The sequence below is a fragment of the Tamandua tetradactyla genome, chromosome 9 (assembly GCF_023851605.1).
Source record: "Tamandua tetradactyla isolate mTamTet1 chromosome 9, mTamTet1.pri, whole genome shotgun sequence".
Lineage (NCBI taxonomy): Eukaryota > Metazoa > Chordata > Mammalia > Pilosa > Myrmecophagidae > Tamandua > Tamandua tetradactyla.
In genome coordinates this window covers 43973864-43993385 of record NC_135335.1, presented here as the reverse complement: position 1 = coordinate 43993385, position 19522 = coordinate 43973864, and the positions used below count along the sequence as shown (strand labels likewise).

General features: G+C 38.0%; 1 pseudogene; it reads right to left on the bottom strand.

The window, feature by feature from the left end:
• Window positions 1–1334: 1334 nt before the first annotated feature.
• Window positions 1335–17023, bottom strand: LOC143645664 (high mobility group protein B1 pseudogene; annotated as a pseudogene).
• Window positions 17024–19522: the final 2499 nt, after the last annotated feature.

Below are 19522 nucleotides of genomic sequence, written 5' to 3'. Positions count from 1 at the left end.
GACTACAGAAAATCTAGATGGTTTACAGAAATGCAAAAGTCGGAATGTGTTAGTTAAAAACGTTCCTGTACTTGTGGCTTCATTATTTTTATATAATGTGTATAAAGAATACTTCTGTCAGAAACAATATACTAATGTATATATGTGTACATATTTTTTAAAAAAACCAGAGAAGATTCAAGTGGATACTTGAAGAAATGATTTTAAAAACGTTTCAGTCATTCTCCCCTATGGCTTTCCTACTCCATCTCTATTCTTTCTGGAAGGAAGGATGAAGAGAGTGATGGAGAAAGAGAGGAAGAGAGACAAAAACAGGAGAGGAATTTCCCCGTCAGTTTGTTTGCCCTCAAATTCAACACATTGACAAACTTTCCCATATTCCTCAAGTCATGATTTGTCTATTTCAGAAAAAGAATAGATTTATGGTTGTCATTTTGCTGTTTGTTTTCTATATGTCATGTGCTTTTGTTCTTCAATTGCCCTATCAGTACCTTCTGTAATGTTAATAGATGTTCTATTGTATAGTTTTTTGTTGCAATTGAATTTTATTACTCCCAATACAAGTGTGCAGATGAAAGCTTTTTTTTTGTATACTGTATGGCAGGGTCACATTTCATTATTTTTCCATGTGAGTATCCTGTTGTTTCAGTACCATTTGTTGAATTTTTGTTTGTTTTTTTGGAAGTGCATGGACTGGGAATTGAACCCACATGGCAGGCAAGGATTGTACCTCTGAACTACCCTTGTGCTTCTCAGATGAAAGTTTTTTTTTTAACAGTAAACTATACGAAAAGATGAGCAGTCATGATACCATGTGATTCAAAAGGGGCAAAAGCAAAAGACTGGCTTCCTCTCAAGAAGAATAATTTCAGACTTATGAAAAGGACAATATGAATTAAAATTTTGTTTTTACTGAAAAGCATTCAGAATGTCAACAAAACACCTGCAAACTTTTTTTTTGTTTTTGGTATTCAGTTAGCAAAATGACAATTATTTTGGAGAAGGTGCATCAGTGACAGCTGAAGATAAAAAACTACCATCCCCTTTTATAACTAAGTTGTGCTGTGCACCAATAAGAATCTGTCTTAAACTTCCAAGCCAATTTTATACTACACCAGCCAAGGTTAGTGGCTATTGAAAAGACCGCCAGGACAGGGCTATCTGAGGACACATTCGGTATTTTGTTAACTATACAAAAAAGGACACTCTACAGTTTATAAAGAAATCTTACTCAGTCTTACATTTCAATTTTTTCTTTAGAAGGAGTAAGTTGTGTACTTGGGGGTAAAATGCTTTATAGACAAGGAAAAACACCTGCATTAGAACCAACTTATTCATTCATAATAATCTTCTTTGTCATCTTCCTCTTCCTCCTCCTCCTCCTTTATCTTGCTTTATTCAGCCTTGAGGACTCTTTTTTTCCACATCAATCTTTCCTTTAGCCCGGTATGCAGCAATATGCTTTCTGCATTTCCCATGCAGCTTAGCAGCCTTCTTTTCATAAGGCAGCTTGTCAGCTGCTGCGGTGATATCCCACATCTCTTCCAGCTTCTTTGCAACATCGTCAATAGATAGACCAGGGTGTTTGTCCTTGATTTTGCGGCCATACTCAGAACAAAGCAAGAAAAAGGTTGAAAGAGGCCTTTTGTGTGCATTGGAATTCTTGCACTTCTTTTTGTTTCCTCTTTAGGAGGGATCCAGGTTTTCACTTCTCCTTCATAACAGGCCTTGCCCGCCTTGGCCACGTCTTCACATTTTCCTTTCTCTTTAGCAGACATGGTCTTCCACCCCTCTGAGCACTCCTTAGAAAATTCTGAAAAGTTGACTGAAGCACCTGGCACTTCTTGTGTTCCTTCTGTCAAGTCTGTGCAAAGAATGCATATGATGACATTTTGCTTCTTGGCTTCTCAGGTTCCCTTTTGCCCAAGTCTAGTTATGTTTCTTCTGCGAGGCACAGAGTGGCTGGTGCCTGCCTGGCTCACAGTTGCCCAGCGCTGTCTCAAGGGAGCTTAGTGTACTGCAGTGCTGTTGGGTATCATTTTAATTTCTTTGTTGTTGTTTCTTTTTATGTATATTTTCGGAGTAATTTTATTAGGAGTTTTCCTGGGGATTATAATTAATATCTAATTTCCTGGGGATTATAAATATCTAAATTGGTAACAATCTAGTTAAGATTAATATTGACTTTAATTTTTTTATGAGTTTAATTTTATTTGGTACAAAATATAATGTAAGCATTACATAGCATGATGTGAATAATAAAACATTCTACTACAAAATTAATATTGCTTATGAAAGTTTTACATCCACCATTCCTAAGCCAGGGTCCACGATTTTTTTTCCCAACAGAAGCCATATAGGTGGAGTCAAGCCCTGCATACTTCTTCAGACCTGTCCTGCTGTATCAGTCATGGGCTTGGCGGCTTTGGCCTTGGTGACACAGCTGACATGGGAGAAAGTCTTTGATTTTCTATTCACAGCAAGAGGTGTCTGTGGACCTCTTAAGAAAAGATTACAGAGCATTGATTTGAATTTTCTTTATCTGGTACAGTTTTCAGGGGTCAGGGAAGTTTAGATCTGAGAGCCAAACAAATATGTGACACTGGCCCTAGATTAAAGCTCTCTGCCTTGTCCTGAATTCCTATGTAATCCCTGGTCTCTCGGACTTATTATCTGTCTCACAGGCTTTACTTCCCTAGAATGTGAACGTGGACTGTTTCCAACCACCCGTCTCTTCTATCTTTGAAGTTTCCTCTCCTCAAACTTTAGGTCTTCTGACTTAATTTTAATAGTAGATGAAAAGTTTGCTTCTATACAGCTTCTCTCCCCCCCCCCCCCTTTGGGCTATCATTGTCATACAATTGACATCTTTATATTATAAACCAGTGAACACAGCTTTATAAAATATTGCTTTACACAGTTGTCTTTTAAAATCAGATGACAGGAGAAAAGAGCTACAAAAAAGTATGTTTTGCTGCCTTTTATGTTTGCCTATGTATTTATGTTTAGCAGTGGTCTTATCATTATGTGGATGTGAGTGATTGTCTAGTGTGTCCTTTCATTTGGGCCTGACGGGCTCCTTTTAGTGTTACTTGTAGGGTAGCTCTGATAGGTATGAATTCTCTCAATTTTTGCTTAATTGGAAATGTTTTAATTCGTCCTTCATTCTGAAAATTAGTTTTGCTCAATACGGAATTCTTATTCAATAGCCTTTTCTGTCTCTTGAGAATGTTACACCATTGCCTTCTGGTGTCAATGGTTTCTAATGTGAAATTAGCTATAAATTATGTGATGGATCCCTTGGACATGAGTTCCTTCTCTCTTGTTTTCAGGATTTTCTCTTTGTTTCTGTCTTTAAGTTTGATTATAATGTTTCTCAACATGGATATTTTATGTTAATACCATCTGGAGTCCTTTCAGCTTCTTGGATATGTAGGTTTATAGGTTTTCCTCAAATTTGGGAGATTTTCTGACATTATTTCTTTAAATAACCTTTCTGTGCCTTTCTCCTTATCCTCTCTTTCAGTTACTTTTATTATATTTATGTAGGTGTGCTTGACAGTGTCCCAGAGGCTTCTAAGGATCTGCTCATTTTTCTTCATTCTTTTTCTTTTATGTTTCTTAGATTGAATCATCTCAGCTGACCTAAGTAAAAATTCATTGGTCCTTTATTTTCCGGTTCAAAACTGCTGTTGAGTCTCTTTAGTTAACTGTTATTGTATTTTTCAACTCCAGAATTTCTATTTGGTTATTTAAAAAAAATCCTCACTCTTTGTTGTTATTCTTTAGTTGGTGAGACATGATTCTTATACTGTACTTCTTTAGACATGGTTTCATTGCATTTCCTTGAAATTATTTAAACATTTATAATAGGTGATTTAAAGTCTTTATCTAGTCAACCAGTATCTGGGCTTCCTCAGGGACAGTTTTTATTTACAGCTTTCCCACCACTGTGTGTGCAACCTATACTTTTCTGTTTCCTTGTAGGTTCTCCAAATTTTATTTGAAACTGGACATTTAAAAAAAAGATTATGTGGCCACTCTGGAAATAAGATCTGACTTCCCTGGCCCACTGCCAACCTTTGTTTCTGTTGCTATTTGTTTGTTTAGTGACTTTCAAGAAATAATTATGTAATGATCATTTCCCTTTTCATGTGCAGCCACTGATATCTCTGCTTAGTTAATTTAGTGGTCAGCTAATGACTGGACAGAGAGAAATTTTCTTATATGCCTTGAGCCAATAAGTTTCTTAATGTTTACCAAAGGGTTCTGTGTTTATATTGAGGCATTCTTTCAATGTGCTCAGGCAGGCAGTTTAAAATTCTGATTTAGCCTTAAGTTTCTGCTTTTACAGAGCCTCAAGTTTATCCAGAAATGAAGAGATTAGGGCTTTCTCAGGTTTTTCCTGGGCATGTTCACAGCCCTCCACAGGCATGTGGCCTTCAAAATTGTCAGGAATATGTTTTCAAAGCCTCCTCTGGATATCTCATTCTTCTACTTTTCCTTTAAATTTTTTGGGTTTGTTTCTTGATTGTTCCACCTGTTACCCCTGCATTAATTTGATGTGATGCTAAGCAAGTGATGCTGATTGTTTTTGACAAATGTCCCAGGGAAAAGACAGGTCAAATAAAGGCAAGTCATGTTAGTGGGGGTTTCCAGAGAGCTGCCAGACAGGTCCAATAAAGGCAGTTCTCTTGAAAGTGGCTTTTGGGGGGGCTCCATGCCTGTTAGGCCTTTCCAGTGGGGCTAGGCTGCTGGTTTTCATATACCATGACTGCAAGACTGTTGATTTTCAGTGCTTCTGTGGAGCTGGAAACAGCAGGATGGGAAAAGGGCAGTTAAGATGCCACGATACTTCCCATCCCGAGAGCCGCAGTTCCAGCCGCGGCAGCAGCAACCACGGAGCCGGCGACCGCGGTGGCAGCAGCAGCCCCGGAGGGTCGCAGGGTCTCCCAGGGCGCAGGAAGACGAGCAGAGGATATCAAGATGTAGTTTAATTGCAGCCTCTACTCTTTCCCCTTGGTGAGACAAGGCAGTCAGTTATTCATTCTCCTGGCTGGCGATTAACAGGCCCTTAACTTGGATCCTAATATGACAATCAAAATTGAGTGGTGAAGATGGCGGCTTAGTAAGGTACGTGCGTCCTAGTTCCTCCTCCAAAGCAACTACTAGGTGAACTGAAACAGTGCAGAACAGCTCCCAGGGCCACGGCAGGGAATGGACACACAGCGTACCCCAGTCTGAACTGGCTAGTCTGACTGCGAGACTTGGCTGCGGTGAGATCCCCGAGCGGCGCGCGATTTCCCGAGCAGCGGCAGCTGTGGTGGCCGGAGTTCCTCCCTCCCTCCTGCCCGGGCCGGCTGAGAGTCTCGGAGAGGCAAGTTTCCCAAGCCGAGGCGGCCGGCGCCCCTCTTTTGCGGGCGGCTTCCTGATCTGGCGACGAGTATCGGATCAGAGGGCTACTCAAGCCGCGGTGGCCCTCCCCCTGTGGGTGGCTTCCTGGTCCAGTGGTGAATTCCCTAGGCCCACTGCGGCCGGCGACCAGCCACAGGCTCCCCTCAAGCTGCGGCGGCTGACGCCCCCACCACGCGCGGCCCCCCGAACCAACGGAGAGAAGTGGATCGGAAATCCCCAGGCCACGGAGATCGGTGACCGGGGGGATCCCTTCCAAACACGTGAGACAAACGTGTGCCACGAGCACCACCTACTGGGCAGGATAAGAAAAACAGAACCCAGAGATTTCACAGAAAAATCTTTCAACCTTGTTGGGTCCGACACCCAGGGAAATCTGACTAAATGCCCAGACGCCAGCAGCAGAAGATAACGGTCCACGCTCAGAAGATTGAGAATATGGCCCAGTCAAAGGAACAAACCAATAGTTCAAATGAGATACAAGAGCTGAAACAACTAATGCTGAATATATGAACAGAAATGGAAAACCTCTTCAAAAATGAAATTGATAAATTGAGGGAGGACATGAAGAAGACAAGGGCAGAACAAAAAGAAGAAATAGAAAAACTGAAAAAACAAATCACAGAACTTATGGAAGTGAAGGATGAAGTAGAAAAGATGGAAAAAACAATGGATACCTACAATGATAGATTTAAAGAGACAGAAGATAGAATTAGTGATTTGGAGGATGGAATATCTGAATTCCAAAAAGAAACATAAACTATCGGGAAAAGAATGGAAAAATTTGAACAGGGTATCAGGGAACTCAAGGACAATATGAAGCGCACAAATATACATGTTGTGGGTGTCCCAGAAGGAGAAGAGAAGGGAAAAGGAGGAGAAAAACTAATGGAAGAAATTATCACTGAAAATTTCCCAACTCTTATGAAAGACCTAAAATTACAGATCCAAGAAGTGCAGTGCACCCCAAAGAGATTAGACCCAAATAGGCGTTCTCCAAGACACTAACTAGTCAGAATGTCAGAGGTCAAAGAGAAAGAGAGGATCTTGAAAGCAGCAAGAGAAAAACAATCCATCACATACAAGGGAAACCCAATAAGACTATGTGTAGATTTCTCAGCAGAAACCATGGAGGCTAGAAGACAGTGGGATGATATATTTAAATTACTAAAAGAGAAAAACTGCCAACCAAGACTCCTATATCCAGCAAAATTATCCTTCAAAAATGAGGGAGAAATTAAAACATTCTCAGACAAAAAGTCACTGAGAGAATTTGTGACCAAGAGACCAGCTCTGCAAGAAATACTAAAGGGAGCACTAGAGTCAGATACGAAAAGACAGAAGAGAGAGGTATGGAGAAGAGTGTAGAAAGAAGGAAAATCAAATATGATATATATAATACAAAAGGCAAAATGTTAGAGGAAAATATTATCCAAACAGTAATAACACTAAATGTTAATGGACTGAATTCCCCAATCAAAAGACATAGATTGGCAGAATGGATTAAAAAACAGGATCCTTCTATATGCTGTCTACAGGAAACACATCTTAGACCCAAAGATAAACATAGGTTGAAAGTGAAAGGTTGGGAAAAGATATTTCATGCAAATAACAACCAGAAAAGAGCAGGAGTGGCTATACTAATATCCAACAAGTTAGACTTCAAATGTAAAACAGTTAAAAGAGACAAAGAAGGACACTATATACTAATAAAAGGAACAATTAAACAAGAAGACATAACAATCATAAATATTTACGCACCGAACCAGAATGCCCCAAAATACGTGAGGAATACACTGCAAACACTGAAAAGGGAAATAGACTCATATACCATAATAGTTGGAGACTTCAATTCACCACTCTCATCAATGGATAGAACATCTAGACAGAGGATCAATAAAGAAATAGAGAATCTGAATATTACTGTAAATGAGCTAGACTTAACAGACATTTATAGGACATTACATCCCACAACAGCAGGATACACCTTTTTCTCAAGTGCTCATGGATCATTCTCAAAGATAGACCATATGCTGGGTCACAAAGCAAGTCTTAACAAATTTAAAAAGATTGAAATCATACACAACACTTTCTCGGATCATAAAGGAATGAAGTTGGAAATCAATAATAGGTGGAGTGCCAGAAAATTCACAAATACGTGGAGGCTCAACAACACACTCCTAAACAACGACTGGGTCAAAGAAGAAATTGCTAGAGAAATTAGCAAATACCTCGAGGTGAATGAAAATGAAAACACAACATATCAAAACTTATGGGACGCAGCAAAGGCAGTGCTAAGAGGAAAATTTATTGCCCTAAATGCCTATATCAGAAAAGAAGAAAAGGAAAAAATGCAGGAATTAACTGTCCACTTGGAAGAACTGGAGAAAGAACAGCAAACTAATCCCAAAGCAAGCAAAAGGAAAGAAATAACAAAGATTAGAGCAGAAATAAATGAAATTGAAAACATGAAAACAATAGAGAAAATCAATAAGGCCAGAAGTTGGTTCTATGAGAAAATCAATAAGATTGATGGGCCCTTAGCAAGATTGACAAAAAGAAGAAGAGAGAGGATGCAAATAAATAAGATCAGAAATGGAAGAGGAGACATAACTACTGACCTCACAGAAATAAAGGAGGTAATAACAGGATACTATGAACAACTTTACGCTAATAAATACAACAATTTAGAGGAAATGGACGGGTTCCTGGAAAGACATGAACAACCAACTTTGACTCAAGAAGACGTAGATGACCTCAACAAACCAATCACAAGTAAAGAAATGGAATTAGTCATTCAAAAGCATCCTAAAAAGAAAAGTCCAGGACCAGACGGCTTCACATCTGAATTCTATCAAACATTCCAGAAAGAATTAGTACCAACTCTCCTCAAACTCTTCAAAAAAATCGAAGCGGAGGGAAAACTACCTAATTCATTCTATGAAGCCAACATCACCCTCATACGAAAACCAGGCAAAGATATTACAAAAAAGAAAACTACAGGCCAATCTCTCTAATGAATATAGATGCAAAAATCCTCAATAAAATTCTAGCAAATTGTATCCAACAACACATTAAAAGAATTATACATCATGACCAAGTAGGATTCATCCCAGTTATGCAAGGATGGTTCAACATAAGAAAATCAATTAATGTAATACACCATATCAACAAATCAAAGCAGAAAAATCACATGATCATCTCAATTGATGCAGAGAAGGCATTTGACAAGATTCAACATCCTTTCCTGTTGAAAACACTTCAAAAGATAGGAATACAAGGGAACTTCCTTAAAATGATAGAGGGAATATATGAAAAACCCACAGCTAATATCATCCTCAATGGGGAAAAATCGAAAACATTCCCCATAAGATCAGGAACAAGACAAGGATGTCCACTATCACCATTATTATTCAACATTGTGTTGGAGGTTCTAGCCAGAGCAATTAGACAAAAAAAAGAAATACAAGGCATCAAAATTGGAAAGGAAGAAGTAAAACTATCACTGTTTGCAGACGATATGATACTATACGTTGAAAACCTGGAAAAATCCACAACAAAACTACTAGAGCTAATAAATGAGTACAGCAAAGTGGCAGGTTACAAGATCAACATTCAAAAATCTGTAGCATTTCTATACACTAGCAATGAACAAGCGGAGGGGGAACTCAAGAAACGAATCCCATTTACAATTGCAACTAAAAGAATAAAATACCTAGGAATAAATTTAACTAAAGAGACAAAAAACCTATATAAAGAAAACTACAAAAAACTGCTAAAAGAAATCACAGAAGACCTAAATAGATGGAAGGACATACCGTGTTCATGGATTGGAAGACTAAATATAGTTAAGATGTCAATCCTACCTAAACTGATTTACAGATTCAATGCAATACCAATCAAAATCCCAACAACTTATTTTTCAGAAATAGAAAAACCAATAAGCAAATTTATCTGGAAGGGCAGGGTGCCCTGAATTGCTAAAAACATCTTGAGGAAAAAAAACGAAGCTGGAGGTCTTGCACTGCCTGACTTTAAGGCATATTATGAAGCCACAGTGGTCAAAACAGCATGGTATTGGCATAAAGATAGATATGTCGACCAATGGAATCGAATAGAGTGCTCAGATATAGACCCTCTCATCTATGGACATTTGATCTTTGATAAGGCAGTCAAGCCAACTCACCTGGGACAGAACAGTCTCTTCAATAAATGGTGCCTAGAGAACTGGATATCCATATGCAAAAGAATGAAAGAAGACCCATATCTCACACCCTACAGAAAAGTTAACTCAAAATGGATCAAAGATCTAAACAATAGGTCTAAGACCATAAAACAGTTAGAGGAAAATGTAGGGAGATATCTTATGAATCTTACAATTGGAGGCAGTTTTATGGACCTTAAACCTAAAGCAAGAGCACTGAAGAAGGAAATAAATAAATGGGAACTCCTCAAAATTAAACACTTTTGTGCATCAAAGAACTTCATCAAGAAAGTAGAAAGACAGCCTACACAATGGGAAACAATATTTGGAAATGACATATCAGATATAGGTCTAGTATCCAGAATTTATAAAGAGATTGTTCAACTCAACAACAAAAACACAGCCAACCCAATTACAAAATGGGAAAAAAACTTGAATAGACACCTCTCAGAGGAGGAAATACAAATGGCCAAAAGGCACATGAAGAGATGCTCAATGTCCCTGGCCATTAGAGAAATGCAAATCAAAACCACAATGAGATATCATCTCACACCCACCAGAATGGCCATTATCATCAAAACAGAAAATGACAAGTGCTGGAGAGGATGCGGTGGAAGAGGCACACTTATCCACTGTTGGTAGGAATGTCAAATGGTGCAACCACTGTGGAAGGCAGTTTGGCGGTTCCTCAAAAAGCTGAATATAGAATTGCCATACGACCCAGCAATACCATTGCTGGGAATCTACTCAAAGGAATTAAGGGCAAAAACTCAGATGGACATTTGCACACCAATGTTTATAGCAGCGTTATTTACAATTGCAAAGAGATGGAAACAGCCAAAATGTCCATCAACAGATGAGTGACTAAACAAACTGTGGTATATACATACGATGGAATATTATGCAGCTTTAAGACAGGATAAAGTTATGAAGCATGTAATAACATGGATGGACCTAGAGAACATTATGCTGAGTGAGTCTAGCCAAAAACTAAAAGACAAATACTGTATGGTCCCAATGATGTGAATCGACACTCGAGAATAAACTTGGAATATGTCATTGGTAACAGAGTTCAGCAGGAGTTAGAAACAGGGTAAGATAATGGGTAATTGGAGCTGAAGGGATACAGACTGTGCAATAGGACTAGATACAAAAACTCAAAAATGGACAGCACAATAATACCTAATTGTAAAGTAATCATGTTAAAACACTGAATGAAGCTGCATCCAAGCTATAGGTTTTTGTTTTGTTTTGTTTTGTTCTTACTATTATTACTTTTATTTTTTTCCTCTATATTAACATTCTATATCTTTTTCGGTTGTGTTGCTAGTTCTTCTAAACCGATGCAAATGTACTAAGAAACGATGATCATGCATCTATGTGATGATGTTAAGAATTACTGATTGCATATGTAGAATGGTATGATTTCTAAATGTTGGGTTAATTTCTTTTTTTCCGTTAATTAATAAAAAAAAAAAAGAAAAAAAAAGATGCCACGATAACTTTCTTTAAAAATAAAAATAAGATTCAGCCTTTTTACTTGAATAAACACAACTTAGATTGTTTCACATTTTTAGTTAATTTCTAGAGTTCCGACAACAAAATTGGTTATGACATTTCCCCTCAGTGTTCTCCCTGCTTTTGTTGAGTACTAGGTTTCCCGAGGTCTGTACGTACCATTCCAGAAGTGCTCTCCTCCAAATTTAACCAGATCAGGCAGTGTGGCTGGGGATGGAAGGTGCATTCTGGGCAGAAAGAACAGCATGTGTAAAGGCCCAGGGATGGTGTGCTGTATGTATATATATATATATATATATATATATATATATATATATATATGTATGTATATATATTTATTTATTTATTTATTTATTCATTTTTTGCATGGACAGGTACCAGGAAGCAAACCCAGGTCTTTAGCATGGCAGGCGGGAATTCTACCACTGAGCCACTGTTGTCCTGCCCTGGATATTATTTTATAATACTCAATTTTATTGCTTCTCATTTCCCTAGGATACCTTTCCAGCAGGATTCCCATTATATTTCAACAGTGAGAGGTACATGTGTGAGATCTGAACAACAAAAGTGAAGGAGAAATTCACTGTGCTCTGGGGGTAACTGTGGACAGGATGTTGGTGTGAATGGTCTATGGATGAGAGGTTTTCCAGATACCAAGTGTCCTTCTGAGACTTATTCCATACTGAAGGCAGTTGGGATCAGTGATGGTGCTTGCCTGCAATCCTTCCACTTCCTGATTTCCTCCAAACTAGCAGCAATTCTCCTGACCTTTGCTCCCTAACCACCCTCTACAAGCTTTAGTCTCTAATTCTCTATATTAAATCATTTTTACTTAAAATATCTAGAGTGGCCTCCAATTCTTTTTTAATAAAAAATTGATTAGTATGAATTTGAAGAAGCTTAATGAGTTCATTGAAGTGAAAGGAGATCAATGTAGCTGGACTTTTGAGAATTTGGGGGGAAAGAGGTTTGAAATCAGAATGGTGGGTGACAGAATCAAATTACACATAGTCCAGGTGATACTGAATAAAGTGTGGAGGGAAAAGGAGTGAATGGTGGGCAACAGTGTACATTGGAAAGTATGTGTACAATATACTGGTACTTTACTGGTATTATACCAGAATTTTTTTCAAGAGAAATAAGAAATAATAAATTTTATGTCAAATTAGCTATGTATGAATGTTGGGTATTTTAAATTTATTTTTAAACCACAACGTACTAGGCCAAATAATATTTGGCATCTATCCAATATGTTGCCAACGTTTGAACTCTGGTGTATCATTCAAGCCCTTGTAGGAGGTTTTCTTTATTTTCTTATATTTTTACCTTCCATTCCTTTTATTCCTACCATTAACTCCCTCTTAGTCCTTGCCATTTTTTCCCACTTCCTATATCTACCCCCTAGGCTCCAAACCCAGCCTAAAATCACAGAAGTTAAGAAGGGGGGAACAGTGTTTACTGGAGGGAGAATTGATGGAAAACACCCCCAATTCATTTCCACTTAGCCTTGCTTTAAGACAAGTTTAGAGACTAGTTTTAATATCTGCTTAACTATTCATGCATTAAAAGAAGATCTAAAAAGATGCTTCAAGCAAACCTGTACAGGAAAAGTAGTTGGTATCATATCTAATTTTTGCTCTTTATCTTTAGGCAATAACATAATGGAATTTTATTTTGGAGATGAGAAAATGTGAATTTTTTTACAATGCTGCTTTTATTGCTGAAAATATTATGCTACATTCAACATTTCTAAATGGCTTCTGAAATACTACAGCCATTAAAAAGTGTGATTTCATGTGATTAAAGAAGATAAATGGGCATTTCCAGTAAGATGGTGAAAGTGAAGTAGGAACACATACTCTAGAGTCTGAAAGTGCTGGATTTCAACATCACTTTGCCACATATTAGCTATGTAAACACTGGCAAGTTTCTTAGCCTCTCTGAGCTCCTGAAAAATAGTGGGGTAAGGATGGAGAAGAGGATTATTCATTAATTACAAATTTCCTTAGTGCCCACTCATTGCCAATTACTGCTCTAGACAAATGTAGTCTGTTCACAAGGAATTTTTAGTCTAGCAGAGGTGACAGATGAGAAATAGATAAATTGCATAAAATTATTTTATTATAGTTGTGATAAGTGCTATAGAGGAAAAGTACAGCATGTTTTGAGAGTAAGATTAACTTAGAGTGGTTATGCTTGGAAAATGCTCAAAAATGTGCCTTTTTTGGTAGAAACTTGGTGTGTGTGTGTGTGTATAAAGGTTTTTTTTTTTTGGTTAGTTTTGGGAAAAATGTGTCTTAAAAGCATGGTGTCTTGAATATCAGATTTTGAGGGGCTATTAATACTTAATGTTGCTATTCTGATGACATTTTTCAAAGGTGGTGAAGTTAATGCTGAGATATGATTTGGATATGAGACTTACTATGAAAAAATAGGCACAACTCCTGATAATATAGTCGTTTTGTAGTTGTCACCGCTAACCAATATGGCCCTTATTTCTCTACTCTTAGCACTGGCAATTGGTAGAACACACTAAGGTTCCTGATTAAATCATTGCCAGCAAATTCTCAGATGAATTCAAGTCATCACTAATGAATGTATTTAAGTGGAATTCAAATCCTCCTCCGAAGCTTAAGCCACAAGGGGGAATTTATTATATGCCACTCAGATCCCAAAGGCAGGCATGGTGGTTAAGCCTCAGCAAGGAGTGGAACTGGTTCTATCAAGAACCATAGAAGCTTCTTTCTCTCTCCTCCCATCTCTCTCCCCCTTTCTCTCTCCACACTCTCACCCATCTCTGCTTCATTCTGCCCTCACAGCAGAGAGCCTTTATCTGCTTCTCTGTCTCTGGAATAGGGAGATACCAGCCAACAGCAGATACTAATTAACTCATTATATCTCCCATGGAGGGAGAATTTGATTGGTCCTGCTTTGGATCAGGTATTTTCCCAGGTCCAATCCATAATGTCCAAAAGGGTGAGATCACACAGTACAAATAAGGCTCTCATCACTAGGGAGTCACTTCTGGGGGTCAGTCATCTGTAATGTGGGAATAATAACAAACAGTACATACCTTCTCAGGAATGTTGTGAGGTCAAGATGAAATAACATTAATATTGTTTTACCATAGTGCCTAGCATATAGTAAACATCCGTAAATGTGAGCCATTATTGCTTTTTTTAAATTTGCCATATTATTTCAACCACTTTAAGAGCTGTTTTCTCTTGGAATCATTGGAAACATTATTTCGGGAAGTTTAGAATAAAAAGAGGTTTTTTTCCTATAACTAAATCTTAAGCAACTTGGAGAGTGTGAGCCTGAAAGTGTCCTCATTAGTATAGTATCTATCAGTCTTAGAAACATGGGGCACATAATTAAATTTGTTATACTCGTTTCTTTATCATTCTATTAAAGCAAACCAAATGGGAGGAAGGCAAATAAGAAAGCTTTAACCATTACCAAAGGGGGAAAAATATTCAAGCTAGTTGCTTAGATGTTCCTCAATGTCTAATAAGTAAAATAGACATTAATAGTAATTTAATTGTTGGTATCAGTTGAAGTTTACAGTTATTAAAGAAGTAATAAAAAGAAACTCATCATAGCCACTACATGATTATCCCACATTTTTATGGGCATTTGCCTCTCAGAATAACTAAAGCATGCCCATTAAATTCTCAGATGAAAACAGTTAATGCAAATGGACATTTTTAAATCAATTGTCAACCTAGAAATAAATTAAACTGCAAGGCAATAGAGGCCTTTATTTGGTGATTTAGAATTGCAGTTCGGGGAGCACAGATTCAGGTGGCAACCAAATCCTGCCCCGGTAAGAGTTTTTAAAGGAAAAGAAGAAGATTAAACAAGTTGTTTATGGTTGGTAGATATTTGGGGGTACTTTAAAAGTCCTTGAGGTTAGATAGTTAACTGAATTCTCTATCTTGTTGTTTATTTATGGTGTCCGGATGTCCTTAGGGATTTTTGTGTGTGTGTGTGTATGGTGTGCATGATCCGGGAATCCAACATGGGTCTCCCGCATGGAAGGCAAACATTCTGCCACTGAACCACCCAGGCACCTGTCCTTAGGGTTTTGAGGAACACTGTTGCTTGAGGCTTTGCATTCTTTGGTGTTTGCCATAGCTGGTTGAGACTTGCATCAGAGTAACCTCCAGAATGACTTTCTGACTTCACTTTAAATGTTTTAGCCAAAGGAAACTTTAGTTCTTTTAGTGCAATATATGCTGTGGTCGAAAATGTTTGTGATTTTTTCCCCCTCTTTTCTCAAGAAAGCATAACTATGCTATTTCCATGTTAAAAATTTTTAAAAGATAAAATTATCTTTCAGCTGTTAGGAAAAAGTTGTTTTCATTCTTTTTAGTAATAAGATGACTCTGATTCGGGTCAGTTCAGCAAGCATGTGTTAAGCCAGACCAGCTCTCACCTCAGGGCCTTTGCACTGGCTGTTTCCTTTGTCTGGAACATCTTTTCATTAGATATCTCACCTCCCTCACATCTTTACTCTCATGTTACCTTCTCAATGAAACCTACTCTGACCACCCTATTAAAAATTGCATTTCTAAATCTCCTTATCCTGCTCCTTTTTTTCTATAATGCTTGTCATACTCTAACATATCATATATTTTACTTATTTATAATGTTTATTGTCTGTGTCCCTGGTATTTTCACTGATTTATCTCCAGTGCCTAGAAACATGCTAGTTACAATACCATTAGCTATCATATTATGAAACATATAATTTATATACATACATAAAATGGTATTATATAAATATACACAGGCATACATTTATCTAAATGTTAGTAGGGCAAAAAGACATTTTAATGAATGTTTTTAGAGATCCATTCTTCCTTCCTTCCATTTCATCCTACATCCATCTGTCCATCCATATCACAAATACTACCCACAAATAAGAAGTGCTTAGATAATATTTGTGGGTTACTTTTCCCCAGTGCATTGTTTTCCTTAAAAAACAAAGCAAAGGAAGCTACCATTCCTACCTTTACTGAGCTTATGGTATGAGAGGTAAACATTTTCAATAAAATAGGATCAGAGCTACTAAGGTAGAAGTATTGGGCATAAGGGGCCAATGTAGCAGAGACTGAGTTAGATTATTTGAAGAGGACACCTGAACAGTGGTCAGAGTTATTCTGGCAGAGGGGCAAGTGAGGGGTCTGGAAATGGATTGTATGGCAGATGTGTGACAGGCAGAGAAAACAGTATGTACACAAGCCAGGAAAGAATAGGGTGCTTTCAGAGAAAAGGAAGTTTAGTGCTATAGACTATAGAGTGGGAAAGAGGAAAATGATGAGATGCGGAGGCCAAATCTTCAATACTTTGTAAAGCCCCATTGAGGAGTTTGGACTTTATCATCAGCCACCAGTGGATTTTAAGCAGCAGGGAATGATGCAATGCATTCTCCATTGAGGATGCCTGTTCTCCATTTATGGCTGGTCCTTCATCTGTGAAGGATAAATATAATGCCTTCAGGAAAGTGTTAGTATCAATTTGGCCAACAAAGCTGTTTCCAGAATATTATTTTAGTATACATATGCTGTCTTTGCCCATTTTCCTCTTTCTCTAGCTGTAAAACCCAGAGTTACCTTTGGACTATTCTTTCTTTACCTACATTTAATCCTGGTGGGTCAGGCTGTGCCACGTAAATCTGATGCGTCAAAGCACTAAATCCCTATGCTACAGCAATTGGTTCAGGTGTGGGCACATGATCCAAGCCCAGCCGATCAATGTAATTTCAACCTCCCCGTCCTCAGCAATTGGATCTGCTAGTAAACTGGCTTGGAGGAGAAGCTCCTCTCCTGCTGGGCTTGAACCGTGGAAGGTGGAGCTGCAGGCAGCCATCTTCACGGGCTCCATGCCGCTTGATGGTTAAGTCAAGATGGGGGTGAGCAGTGTCACAGGTGGAGACAGTGGGTCTCGATAACATTGTTAGAGACCTAAATAAAATTGTGGATAAACCTAGTAAAACCCTTGCAACTTTCAAAAATCTGAATGTTTTTGGTTTTATTTTTGTATAAGTAGTTTGAATTGATTTTTCTGACTTTGCAATGATTACAGCCTAACATAGTCTCCAAGTGATTTCTTTTCTATTGTGCCTCTGCTGATGATTTGCTTAAATGGGGTGCTGACACTGCTTGTTGATCATTATAAAAACTTGAGATGAGCTGTTTCAAAGCAGTGACTTGAATTCCTCCCTGTTCTATGTAATTCATCATTGCTAATGTGAAGACATACTTTCTTCTTCATCTTGTCATTTTTCTAACACAATCTGAATTGTTTGAATTTCCATGTGCCCAAATTTGTTATTTCCTGAGATGTTATTTGAGAGCATTCCAGTTAAGGTAAATAATACTATGCCTTGTCCTTGAACAGTAAGGCTAGTGATGTGTTGATAAATTCTGATAGTCCTGCACCTATTCCATCTCCTAGCCAAACCTGGGGTGAACATCTCATTCATATGTCCCATTCAGCAACAACCAGGATCCACCAATTCTGACTAGAGTTTTCTGTAACTAAAGCAATATTTTTCTATCCATAGTAGAAAGATGCAATTTTGTAAGAAATTTTTATTGGTTTGGTACTTACTGAATTTGACACTTTTTCAAGAGAAGTTTATTGCAGGGCAATTGTGAGTTTTACCCTTTCTGAAGAATTTCATTATTCATTATTTTTAGTAAGAAAGTGTAGCTATAGCTTGTATGCATCATTGTCGAGTTAGCTCTAAAATTATCTGCTTAATCATTAATTCACTCATCCATTTATTCATTCATCCAACAAATGCTTGTTGATTGCTTAGTCACTTCTCTTGGCACATGAGATACAGAGAAATCTGATAATAGCCTCTATTCTTAAGGCATACTTAAGGATTGAATTCCTAGTGCTTGTTTTAAAATTAGAGAGTGCAACTCTAGCGACAGTTTTGCTTTATTTCAATCTGACTGCTGTATAAAGTGTGTCATTATGATAGACACTGGATAATAGCAGTGGTCCTCAGATTTCCAGTTCCAGGATCCTGCCCTTAGGTAACCCAAGTTTGTATGTGGAGTAGAGGGTTTGGGAATCTGCATTGCCAATAAATCTCCCAGGGTTTCTGTTCCGCATGGTGAGCTGCTGATACTTTAAGAAGCGTGGTTTTATAGGACTGTAGCCGTATAGGACATAGGAACACATGAGAGAAAAGTATAAGAACTTTAGGCTGGGGTAAGGATAAACTTAAACTTCTTTTTGTAGAAGCTAAGATCATGGCTAATGTGGCTTTTATTTTTAACACCAGCTTCAACTCCTACTCCTCCCTCAAAACATAAGTACATGCTGAGAGTATCTATTTCAATACTTTGTCTTATGACTCTCCTTTTCCCTTCTCTCCCGCACCTTGAAATCCCCCCTTTTTTCTAATACATTTGATTTTTACCTATTATTATTAACTTGTCTGTCCCAGTACTCCTTACACTTTAATTAGAATATGTATCATACGAGTACTGTTAAAATGTAGATTCTGATTCATTAGTTCCTGGGCAGGGCCTGAGATTCCGCACTTCTGACAAACTACCAGGTAGTGCTGATGCTGGACTGTACTTGGAGAAGTGAAGCTCCTGCTTATAGTTAGTTTTGTCTTCTCAGAACCCTCCTTTCCTGGTGAATTTCCAATTTTATGTCTGTTTCCTAGTGTGCTAGTTTGAATCTGTTGTGTACCCCAGAAAAGCCAATTTCTTTAATCCTCATTCAATATTGCTGGGTGAGATCATTTTCATCATTTCCATGGAGATGTGACCCACTGAATTGTGGGTGGTAACTTTTGATTAGATGGTTTCCGTGGAGATGTGTCTCCACCCTTCAAGATGGGGTTGCTTCTGGAGCCCTTTAAGAGGGAACCATTTTGGAAAAAGCTTCAGTGCTGGCTGAAGGAGCCCACATAGCCAGAAAACTTTGAAAAGGTGGAAGGAAAATACTGGCGGGGAAGCCTTATGAAATAAGAGAAAGCTAGCAAATATTGCCATGTGCCTTTCTAGTTGACAGAAGTGTTCTGGACCCATTGGCCTTTCTTGAATCAAGGTATCCATTCCTGAGTGCTGTAGCTTGGACATTTTCATGGCCTTAGGACTGTTAACTTGCAACTTAATAAATTCTTCTTTTAAAAAGCTATTCCATTTCTGGTATATTGTATTCCAGCAGCTTTTACAAACTAAAACACCTAGTATTAGTCATTTTTCCATGTGATACCTCTCCTCTCTGAGAAAATTCATATTTACTAATTATATCTGTCTGTCTGTCCATCTCTATTAAATGCTAAGCATTCCACATGTATTGTCTTAATTAATTCTCACAACCACCCTGGTTAGATATTATAAACCCATT